Source organism: Aegilops tauschii, chromosome 4, assembly GCF_002575655.3.
Source record: "Aegilops tauschii subsp. strangulata cultivar AL8/78 chromosome 4, Aet v6.0, whole genome shotgun sequence".
In the NCBI taxonomy this organism is placed as follows: Eukaryota; Viridiplantae; Streptophyta; class Magnoliopsida; order Poales; family Poaceae; genus Aegilops; species Aegilops tauschii.
Window position 1 is genome coordinate 319424613 of NC_053038.3, and position 11984 is coordinate 319436596.

Consider the following 11984-nt stretch of genomic DNA (forward strand, 5'->3'; position numbering starts at 1 on the left):
GAAAGCCAAGGCCAAGGACGTGAAGCGCAAGGGAGTGGCTGTGCTCGCGGCGGAGCCTGATATGAAGCGCGGCCGGGACCATCCCAAGTCGTCCAAGAGCAGCCGACCGTTCTGCGCTTTCCACAACGTACACAACCACAACACCAACGACTGTCAGGAGCTCAGGGCCATTCGAGATGGACGCTTCGGTCGACGCCCCGAGCGCAACGACCGGGGCTACGACAGAGGAGGAGGACGAGGCAGAGTTCACTGGGACGATCGCGGCCCACGCCAGGAGAGGCGCGACCGGCCTCGCGAGGACCGCTGGCAGGACCAGCCTCGTGAGGAAGCCTGGAGGGATCAGCCTCGCTAGGACCGCCCTCAGGGTAATGCCGGTCTTCCGCCGCTACCGCCACCACCAAGAAGGAACAACGACCACCATCGGGATGAAGGAGCTGGGGGCTTCCAGGAACCGCGTGCTATCGCCTGCATCTTGGGCAGAGCCCTGGCCCCAGCCTCGCAATGTATCTTCAAGCAGTTTTCTTGAGAGGTGAACGCGACTCTTCCCATGCTCGAGGCAACATGCCCGCTCGGGTGGTCCAAGTACGCCATCACTTTCAGCTCGGCGGACCAGCTCAAGTGTGCCGCGACCGCCGGTGCTCTCCCAATGCTCTGCTCGCCTGTCATCGGCAATGTCCAAGTCACCAAGACCCTCATCGATGGCGGTGCGGGGCTTAACGTCCTGTCCGACGACACGTTCGATCACCTTCAAGTACCCTATGATCAGGTACAACCGACCAAGCCCTTCTCAGGAGTGACTGATGGTTCCACCACCCCGATCGGGCAGGTCCGCCTCCCTGTCACCTTCGGTAGGAGCGACAACTACCACACCGAGCTCATCGACTTCAACGTCGCCCACATTCGTCTACCGTACAACGCCATCCTCGGGTACCCAGCATTGGCCAAGTTCATGGCAGTAACCCACCACGGCTACAACGTCCTCAAGATGCCAGGAATCGGCGGTATCATCACAGTCGCCTGTGAGGAGAAGGATGCGGTGTGCTCCCTTGAGCGCGCCTTCCAGGCCGCAGCAATCGAAGACCCCGACAACGAAGGAATCCTGTACCCTCCTGAGGCCATCCCCAAGAAGAAGAAGCAGCTGCTCCGTACAGGGCCTCAGGAGAGCGGCGTCACCAGCAGCACCACCTCAAGACCTGCACCCTCAGATGGGGCACCTCCCTCCCGCGCATAGGAAGGTGTGCCCGGCGCCCTCCTCGGGCAGGGCTTCGGGGCTCTCTTCTGGAGGGCCTCAGACCTAGCCAACATAACGAGGGAGGCGCTCGGGCACCACATGGAGGCGTTCTTTGCGGCACGTTTCCCTCAGGAGGACACTGGGCGAGGAGCGCCTGGTGCTCAGGAGTTCATCACCAAGACTACCCAAGAGCTTCAAGAAGCAAGAGCCATGCGCGGCGACCGCCGCCCACCTGGCGCAGCTCCCCATCCAGGCAAGGATGGCGGGCTGCGCGTCTGCATTGACATCCCAGGGCTCAACAGGGCCGCAGCTCACAAGCTCTTCTGGCCTTTGCGCGTGGGACGTTGCGAGGGCCCACCTCACAGCTATGTTCGCATGCCATTCGGCCTGCCGAGCATGGCAGCCGCCTTCCACTGCAACCTGCGGAGCGTCCTGACGGCTCAGGAGGCCAGGCATCACGCGGTCCTGGTGGAGAAGGAGACGGTCCTCGAGGGACCACCTGGGCCCCCAGAGCCTCCCGAGGCTCAGGGCCCCGGTGGCTCGTGGGGAGCAACCCCTTCGCCACGCATCTTCAGGTACCTCAACATCCCTTCGACAATGGAACCAGGTGACATTTTCCAAGTTTACTTAGCTGGGAGTGCCCCTCGGGCTGCATTATTCCCAGGTCGCACGGGCCTGTCCCTGCGGCATGTATCTTTTACGTCTTTAGTTACTTTGCTGGGGGCGCCCCTCGGGCTGCATCATCCCCAGGCCGGTCGGGTCCAACCGAGTGGCATGTATTGTTCTTGCATTTACCCAAGCTAGTTCACTGTCCATGCATGATTTATCTATGGTTATCACCTGCTTGATTGTCACCCACCGCGGGAGCCGCAATGATCGTCTTTCTTCAGGATCCTTCGCATAGGAAGGCTAGGCATGGCGTTTGTGCTCGGGCCCATCCCTGCAGCGTCGATAAATCCAACGGCCGAGCTCTGTCTGACAGGCCGGCCCTGTTCATGTCACCTCCTGGGGTCGTTGGTGCTTGGCCTTCTCATGCGATAACCTCAGGAAATTCATTCGGCGCAGGTTGCCTAACCATCTCGCAGGAACACCACAGCCATCAAGAACCAAGACCAGGCGCAACCCGCCTTGAGGTAGGGCCTCGTGAGTACCGCGCTGGCTCACGGGTGCCCAGGCACACCTCTTCTAGCTCTGTCGTGCAAGCCACGTGTCACGGCGGGGCTGTACACGCCCCGGGGGCTCTCCGCAGTAGGGAGTCCCCTCCCACGTGCCAGTGGAAGCACCATGCTCCCCGCTGGCAGTCGACACTGCCGAGGAGCGGCTATGCCCGTGCAAGTGCGGAAGCGCTATGCTCCGCGCTGGTGATAAACAACTAAGGGCGGCCCCATGGCCGTATCAACCTCATGGAGCCCCTGAGCTTAGTGTTTGGCCTCATCGCAACACCTCCCCTCGGGAGAGTCGCGCGAGGGGGCTGTGCACGGGGGCTACGCTCGTGTCACGCCCAAGCGTACGACACTCTACCAAGTCTCTCGGACCTGGTCGTCGCGCGCCCTCCCGAGCGGAGCCAAGGTATGAAGGTCGTTTGGACGTCAAGGGGGACTCCTGAGCATCGCGACTCAGGAGCCTAACTGGCCACGTAGCCCCTCACTCCTTGGTCCCGTCCTGGCGATCCGGACGGCCCAATGGCGGCTGAGGTATGCGCGGGGTCGGGCCCTGCCGACGTAGAACACTAAGGCCTATTCCTGCATCTCCTTTCTGTAAGCCGTTTGCGCGTCAAGGGGGGCTCCTGAGCATCGCAACTCAGGAGGCTAACTGGCCATGTAGCCCCTCACTCCTTGTCTCGTCCTGGTGATCTGGATGACCCAACGGCGGCTGAGGTATGCGCGGGGTCTGGCCCTGCCGACGTAGAACATAAAGCAAATAGAAAGGAAATTGCAAAATCACAAACAAATAATACAAGACATATTGTTCTCCCAGTATCAAACGCAAGTTTAAACGCCTCCACGAGGCATGGTGCATGTTGCAGGAGCTAAACAGGAAAGGAGCCACCAACAGGTCACCTCGTCATCCCCGGGCGCCACCGTCACCTACAAGGGACGCTTCTTCCACAGCGGCGTCGCCCTCACCTGGACCGCCCATCGGAGTTGCACGTTTGGCAGCACCACCAGTCGAAGGCGTGGGATCGAAGGCGCGAGACTTCTTCAGCAGGGCCTCCACTTGGCCCTTCACGGCTTTGGCAGCAGCTGCACAGAGCTCATCATCCACAGGCTCCAGCAGCTCGTCAAGGTTGGCGGCGGGATCACAAAGATGGAGGTGGCTGAAGACGCGCGTCAATGCGGCTGAGGAAAGAATGCGGGCTTCTTCCCCTGCCATGGGGCCGATGCCGCTCACGACTTCCTCAAGCGCCTCGACCAGATAGGGAAGCAGCTAGGTGGGGCCCTTGTCGCCGGCGGCCAGCGGCTCCTCCAAGCCCTTCTCGTAGAGTGACCGCAGCACTGTGCGAGACCTCTCCTCGAGGAGCTTGAAGGCCACGCGGTCCTCAGCCAGGACCTTCGCCTTGGCTTCAAGCTCGGCCTTTTCTGCCTTCAGCTTCTGCTCTAGCTCCTCCAGCCAGCTGCACTCCGTGGCTTGTGCCTTCGCCAACTGCTCCAGCTCAGCGTCGCGATCCCTAACGGCGTCCTCTCGGGCCTTCATCATCTCCTCCTCCACCTTGCGGCCTCGGGCTTCTTTCGCACGCTCCCTCCGCATGGTCTCCAGCTCGGCCTCCAGCGACCGGCAGTGGTCCTGGGCGGCTCCGGCATCCTTCAGCGCCGCCTCGCGGGCTGCCGCAGCTTGGGTGACGGCCTCCCTGTCCTTTTCGGAGTCCACAGCAGCCTGGCTCAGCCCCGCCCGGACGGCCACGTCGGAGTGGAGCCAGCCAGAGACCAGCTCCAGGCGCCCGGCCACCAAGCGAGGGTTAGCGCCCCGAAGGTCCTCTCGCAGCAGGGTCATCGCAGAAAGAGCGCGCTCCAGAGCGTCGGGGGAGGCGGAAGGACCCGGAGATAGCAGTGCGGCAAAAGGGGGAAGAGGCGACGTCGTCACCATGGCCTGGGAGGCCGGAAGCTCCTGAGCTTGGGGGACCTCGGCGACCGAGCCGGGCGTTGGCACCTCCGGAGCCAGTGGGGCCACGGGGGTTGACTCCTCCCGAGGATGCTCCCCCAAGCCTCGCGAGGATGATCGGACTGGAGAAGCGCGAGCGCCGCTGCTGCCCTTATCCATGGAGTGGGGTGCAGCCGCCGTGGGCAGTCTGGTCCCGAGAAGTACCATCTCTTCCTCCTTCCTCTTCTTTGCCGCGGGCATCGGCCTAATTGCACAACGGAAAAGCATCAAGGATAAGCAGCAGAAGCAAGAACGAGGCAGGACAAGAACACTTACTGGTCCACCACGGTGCAGTCCCTCCGCTTCGTAAACTTGAAGCCTGAGAGACTCGCAGCCTGAGGCGCATGCGTGCGTGCTCCAGGAGCGGAAGAGGGGGCAGCAGATGGGCCAGAAGCAGCTCCAGGCAGTGTCAGAGCAGGAGCGTCGTCTCGGAAGATCAGCGCCGACCTGCCCCTTGTCGGAACCGCGGTCGGCGACCCCTAGTAGGGGATGGCCCTGGACACCGTGGCGACCCAAGCTGCGGGTGGTTCTTTCCTCTCTAGGCGGGCATCAGCATCATCGTCATCATCAGGCAGGGAGCGGAGGATGTCGGCCTTGCGTGGGGGAGAGGTTTCTCCTGTCTCCTTGCGGGTCGCCTCCGAGTCGCGCTCCTCATCTTCCTCCTGCTCTCCCTCCTCGCGGGACTCGCCGGAAGATACGTCCACCGGCGCCGTTACCACTGGGGCCCCGGAGGGCGCCGGCGGCACTAGCCCGCGCCCATCAAAGGTGGGCATGGCGACCGCGGCCTGCGCCCCGTCCTTACGAAGGAACAGGAAAACGAAGGCACTCGGCGGATACTCCTGGTCGTCCCCAACCAGGAGGCGGAGAGCCACAGCCAGCTCTTCTTCAGACAAGGCCTCCGAGCTCAAGAGAAGCTTATCTTCTTCGCCCCCAAGCATCCATAAGGAGCGTGAGCGCGCCTGGAGCGGACCACATGCAGCGTCAGGAATTTCCTCACGAGCATGGCTCCCGTCAGCTTCGCCGCCTTCGCGTTGCCCGACTTCAGGTCGGCGGTCATCTTCTCCAACACCGGCTTCGCCCGGTCGTCAGTAAGCTTCGCGCAGAGCCACCCTTCGTTGGACTGGGGCATCTCCGTCGGCAGCGTCAACCGTGGGTGGACGCACTTGGCATCCATCATGACCCACTTGCTCCTGAAGCCCTCGGCCTTCTTTCCGGCCTTCGAGATCGCGTTGGCCTTGCCGGCCGCGACGAAGTTGGCGCACCCTGAGGTGTGGCCGTCATTGATCCGGAGGAAGAAGAAGTGGCACGGCAAAGCCACGGATGGCATCACCCCGACGTACACCTCACAGTAGAAGGCGAAGATTGAATGGAGAAGGACAAAGTTGGGATGAAGATGGAGGGCCTGCAGCTTGTAATGGCTGAGGACGGCGTAGAATAAGTAGTAGAAGGGAGGAACCAGCCAAGCAACAACGCTGCTCATAAAGAAGGGGTAGAAGGTGCTGCCCTCAGCCTCCCGCTCGGCGGAGCCAGCCCGGAGCTCGGTCTTCCCCTTCTCGTTGTTCTCCCCCGCCGTCAGCAGACGCGTGGCGGCGAGGTTCTTCTCTGAGACATTGGGCGCGTCCAGAGCCGGCTCATACCAGGCGGGCGGCGAAGCAGCCTTGACCTTTCGGGGCGCCATTAGTCGCTGGCTCGGAAGGGAATTGGAGCAGATCTGGAGATTTCGGAAGCAAGGAGCGAGAAAGGGGATCTGGAGCAAGACGAAGGAAGGCAATGAAGACAAATACAGCCCGCGACAGCCTTTTTGTCAGTCGAGCAGTTGCCGAGGCAGCGTGGGGAAGCGGAGGCGCCCACGTCCAATCAATCACCATGCGTCAAGCAGGCCCGCAGGCTGTTGGGGCCCGCGGCGCTCTGCACTTGGCCCTTGGCTTCGCCTCGAAGCCAAGTCCGAGCACGCCTTGGGCCTGGGGGCTACTGTCGGCGTTCTAGGAACAGGGGTCCCCAGACATGCCTGCCTGCAGCCCACGGCGTGGCTCCACCAGCGGCCCCGTATGGCCCATCTTCACCAGCAAACACTCAAGCCCCTCACGAGGGGCCAAGCCTCACGAGGCGGACGATGCAAGACCTCCTCAGGGGCGCCCTCACTAGGCTGGCTCGCGAGGAGCGGAGAGATCAAGGCAAGGGGCACCTCGCGAGGTCCCTGTGATGCAAGCCATGACGACCATTACCAGGCGGGCGGCAGCACAGGCAGTGTCCTCATTTCCTCTTTGGTGCTAAAGAGGCAAGCGTGGGCGAGGAGTCCCGAGGCATCAGGGAAAGGTTTCCATATCGGTGCAATGAGACCAAGACCAGAAGGACGGCATGTGATACGTCTCCGTCGTATCTACTTTTCCAAACACTTTTGCCCTTGTTTTGGACTCTAACTTGCATGATTTGAATGGAACTAACCCGGACTGACGCTGTTTTCAGCAGACTTTCCATGGTGTTCTTTATGTGCAGAAACAAAAGTTCTCGGAATGACCTGAAACTCCACAGAACATCTATTTGGAAAATAAGAAAAATACTGGAAGAAAAATCCACATCAGGGGGCCCACACCCTGTCCACGAGGGTGGGGGCGCGCCCCCTACCTCGTGGGCCCCCTGATGCTCCACCGACCTCAACTCCAACTCCATATATTCACTTTCGGGGAGAAAAAAAATCAGAGAGAAGGATTCATCGCGTTTTACGATACGGAGCCACCGCCAAGCCCTAAAACCTCTCGGGGGGCTGATCTGGAGTCCGTTCGGGGCTCCAGAGAGGGGGATTCATCACCGTCGTCATCATCAACCATCACTACAAAAAAATACACTTCCGTGATGATACGTGTTTGTCACAGTAGGTCGCATTTTCTGTCATGCATGTACATCCATGACGATTTTATGACAGAATCAAGATAGTCATACCTGTGTTGTCGTAGAAGTGTTCCATGACATTACCAAAATTATCATCACGGAAGTGTCGACTTCCATGATGATAAATCCCGCGTCACAGAAGTGCTTTCGTCAAGGGTGACCGACACATGGCATCCACCGTAACGGAACGCCGTTAAGCTATTGGGTCGGGTTTTGGATCCGATAACCCGTTAACAACCCCGACCAATGGGGATTTTCGACGTGTAAAATCATCATTGGCTGGAGGAAACACGTGTCGGCTCATCGTTGGGACAGATGTCATCCACTCATTGGACAGAAGGTGCCTATGATACGTCGACACGTGGCACGACCCAACAGAGGCCATTCCTGTGAAAAGGCCAGCCCGTTTGACTTGGTCAAAAGCTGGCGGGCCGGCCCATGTAAAGCCTGTTAACGGCCTGTTCGCATATAGCCCATTTACAGCCCGCTAACCCAAGGCCCGTTACGCCCTATACGAATTAGGCCCAGTAGCGTCATCTGGGCCACCCAATATGATTCCAGCCCGTTTTCACTTCTGGCCCATGTATGGCGCATGACGTCTTTCGGCCCATATGAGGCCCTATGTAACTCTTGGCCTATTAACGGACCGTGGTGAAACTGGCCCGTTATGAATAGTGTATCACTTTACACCCGTTAACGGCCCGTGGTGAAACTGGCCCGTAATGAACAGTGTATCACTTTATACCCATTAACGGCCCGTTATTCCGTTGGGCCGTTTCCAGCCCATGTTATCTTTCGGCCTTCTCAGAACCCATTTATTCTTGGGCTCATTTCCAGCATTCATTTACTTACGGCCCGTTACTGTCATTTTCTGCTTGTGGGCCAAATTCAGCCCGTGGTTACAGTCGGCCCGTTTGTGGTCCGTTAATACGTTGGGCCGTTTTCATAGCGTCATCAAATACGGCCTACTAACGATGGCCCGTTATGGTCGGCCCATGAACGGACAATTCCAACTCTAGCCCGTTTACAGCCATAATGCGGCTTGTTATTGGCCCATGTTTGGCCAATCGATCATACTGCCCGTATAAGGCCCATTGATGGTACGACCCGTAGAAGGCCCATTGTTTCTACAGCCCGTAGAAGTCCCATTGTTTCTACGACCCGTAGAAGGCCCACTGTTTCTACGGCCCGTAGAAGGCCCACTGTTTCTACGGCCCGTAGGAGGCCCAGTGTCACTACAGTAAATATTAGCCCATGGTTATTGTGGCCTAGTTTTAAAAAATAGGTTATTGCAGCCACTAGCAAACCGCAGAAAAAGAACTGCAATGACTACAAGCAAACAAATAAACAAGACAACAAGGAAATAAATAAGCAAGCAACTTACGCTAGGCTATCACGGCTATCACACATATTACATCCACTCGGCATCAAAGTTCGCCACCAGTGCAAATAAACGCGCCGACAAAAGAATATACAAAACTGAGAGCACATCAGAAGGCACTAGGCCTGGCCATGTCGGGCCCCCAAACAGCTGAAGAAGCTGAGTAGACCTCAGTTGTGTCAACGATAGATGCATCAACACTAGATTTAAGGCATGATGGTGCGCACGGCAGTCCTCTGACATCTTTGACTTCAAGTCGGAGCTGAGCTGAAGCAAGCCTTTCCGCTTTAAGTTGAGACTGAAGAAGTCGAACTGATTGAGGCAGCGACTGCACAGAGGTTGTCTCACACCTGCTGGTGAGTAGCTTCAACTCACTGTCTTCATCATGATAGGACCTTGGGGTCATCTCGCTGTCCTCAAGATGGTTTGGCTCACTATATTCCCTAAAGTTCTGCCTGGCGTAAGAGATACGAGTCTGAAAGAGAAACAAGGAGACACGTAACAGGTTTCACAATTATATAAGCAAATACATGGATTTGTTCTGCATAAGGAACATGTTTTTACAACTACAATTTGAAACTGGTAGTTGTTGCAAACATCCAATCAAATGTAAACAGCAAAGCAAACAGCAGTGGAGGAAATGATGCCTATCCAAATCTATACTAGAACAAAGTTTGAAGGCTTGAGAAGGATGAACTTACATTACATGTTAACACGGGCTGGACAAAGCCCTTGTCCACGTTGATGGAAGGTTAGTTCAATAATTTCCCCAAAGAAAATTCTTTATAAGCGTTGCCATTATTCTACATTTTGCAAAGAGTAAATATAGATCAAAAAATATTGGAAGAAACAGAGGATAATGAAGCTCAGGTCCAGACTGATGATAAATAATCAAATAGCAATTAATTAAGTACAGCGTTACAAGACAAAAGGGAGAGACGTACTGACAAGAGCAATGCAGAGCCCATTATTGTTTTGAGATCGTATGATCCTTTGAGCAAGGAGATTCATCTGAAATTAGTTTTCATACAAGAGAGAAGGTAAGGCACAAGTAGAAATTTAGGAGTTCAAATTTTGAATTGATATCATAGACAGTACCTGACGCTGGGCTCCCTGCAGTTCTAATAGGGGTTTGGCCACTGGAGTAGGGGTAAAGTGTGGTACAGTTGGGCCTGTGTTTTCTGTGGCTGCTGATCTATCTGATTTAACGGGTATCACTACCTTTTCCAAATACCTAGTTTGTACTCCTTGAGGATCTGCACTCACCCTCTTCCTTTTGGACATCTATTACGAAAGAACAACATTTGACTGGAAAAACATAGTGTGACGACACATGGAATAGGCACCGAAAATGGATAGGTATGGCATATACTCATATATGATGCTTAAACTAAGCAGATGGTGTAACAAAGTAGAAGTAATGTAAGAGGTCAGATGCAAAATATGTGCGACCAATACAACTTTGCAAAGTTAGAGCAAGCACCTTGATGGGTGAATAAGATAGGCCATCCTCCACCATGCCAAGTTTGTTAGCCAGTGGATCGTTCCGCAATATTCCTCTCGTGCGCCCATTCTCATATTCATTTTGATAATGTTCAATATCTGACATGCATGAAAACATAAAAACAAGTGAGATTTTCTTTGTAATGCAGAAGTGATTCTAATCCAATACTGCCTCCCTGTAAACCCCTTTGTGCTATCTCTGCAATTCTTTTAAAAGATGCCATGCATGCTGTAATTTGTTGTGTGCATTAATATAATGTGGCCTACTACTCAAAATATGAGAGCTCCAGAAGTGATGACACTTCGCAGATGATAGCTTCAACATATAGTAAAGAAGAACAAGTCGACCTGACCTAACAAATTCAAAATATCCTAAGGGAGAACAACTCGACCTGACCAGTCGACCACAAGAGAAGAGTATCATCTTAAAGAAGAGCAGAAGAGCAAGCAGATTGAAGATATTACAAGTCTTTCAATACAATGTCGGTTGGCCACCCATGATGAACCAGAGCGCACAGAGAAATACTATTCTTTCCGGTCTCTCCATATGTGGCTCACATGCATTTCGAAACTAAAGTAGGAACATTTAGCTAACCAATTAAACATCTCTCAGTTTTACTAATATCAGCAATAATATCAGATATGAATTTGTACAACTAAGCTTGTTTAGCCTCTGAACTGCTACCAACTGGTAACATGGATGGCGCACTGCTTCCACAAATAGATTCTGGGGTTGTACATTGTGTCCTAGTGTGAACGGCATCCTGAAAGGTTTCCGCTGGACATCGGTAAGAGATAGTTATCGTATGATCCAGGCAGTAAGCTTACATGGTAAATGACGGACGAATTATTGCCGAGCATGGCAAACTATATTTAAATGGTTCGAAGCAGCATCAGCCGAAAAGAAATTAAAATGGTAAGATGAAACGAGGGATGTAAGTGGCAAATAAACGACATCCGCCAGTCCCATCTAGTTAGTTTTTGCTACCTCCCTAGTTCATTTTCCTCAAAAAACAAAAACTCTTTTGAACTATCATACCACCAGTGGACTCTAATCGGGATTAAACGGGACCCATTTGACATCCCTAGTTGAAAGGGAGTGTACAACCGCTATATTTAAGTTGCCAAGGCATCTAAGCAGTTGAAATAATCTGAGAAAGCACTTAACAGTGTGGCCTCATATAAACTACGAAGACAGTCTTGTGATGAAGTTGAGAGGAAAAGTTAAGGACTCAAATGAAATAGGCATGCATTTCTTTACGATAGTACAGCAGGCACTGCTGACATATTGGCCAACTCAGGTATAGCGTAACAACAAATAAGCATTCGAATCAAGCAATACAGCAAAGCAGACAACTGAACTATTTGTAATTCGGTAGGATTACACGTTGAGGGCACAAGCCAAGAAAGCAGCCCACTCGCATTACATTTCACATGTACTAAAACACACTGGCTTACCATATGTTGCTGTGAAGCCTAGCTGCTGTTGCAATGTTCTTTGAAGATATCGTCAGCATCCCGTGGTTGCAAATCTAGTTGTTGTAGTTTATTCTGCACCCTCTATTTAGGTAAAATCAATTTTAATCGCATGCACTGGTCCGAATTGATCATCAATGGTTCATCTAAACTAATGAAAGAAGGGTGTGTGCATACATGACAATATATCTACTTCCCTCTATTTTTATGCTTGTTCGAGGTGCCAGCCCCAAAAGAACAAATATTTTGCTTGATGGGGTTGGCAGCTCCATAATTAATAGAAGCATCAAATTATTCATGCAACTTGGGAAGATCAAGAACACACAAACAAGTAATGAACAGAGGCTCGGAGCAGTGATGTAATAG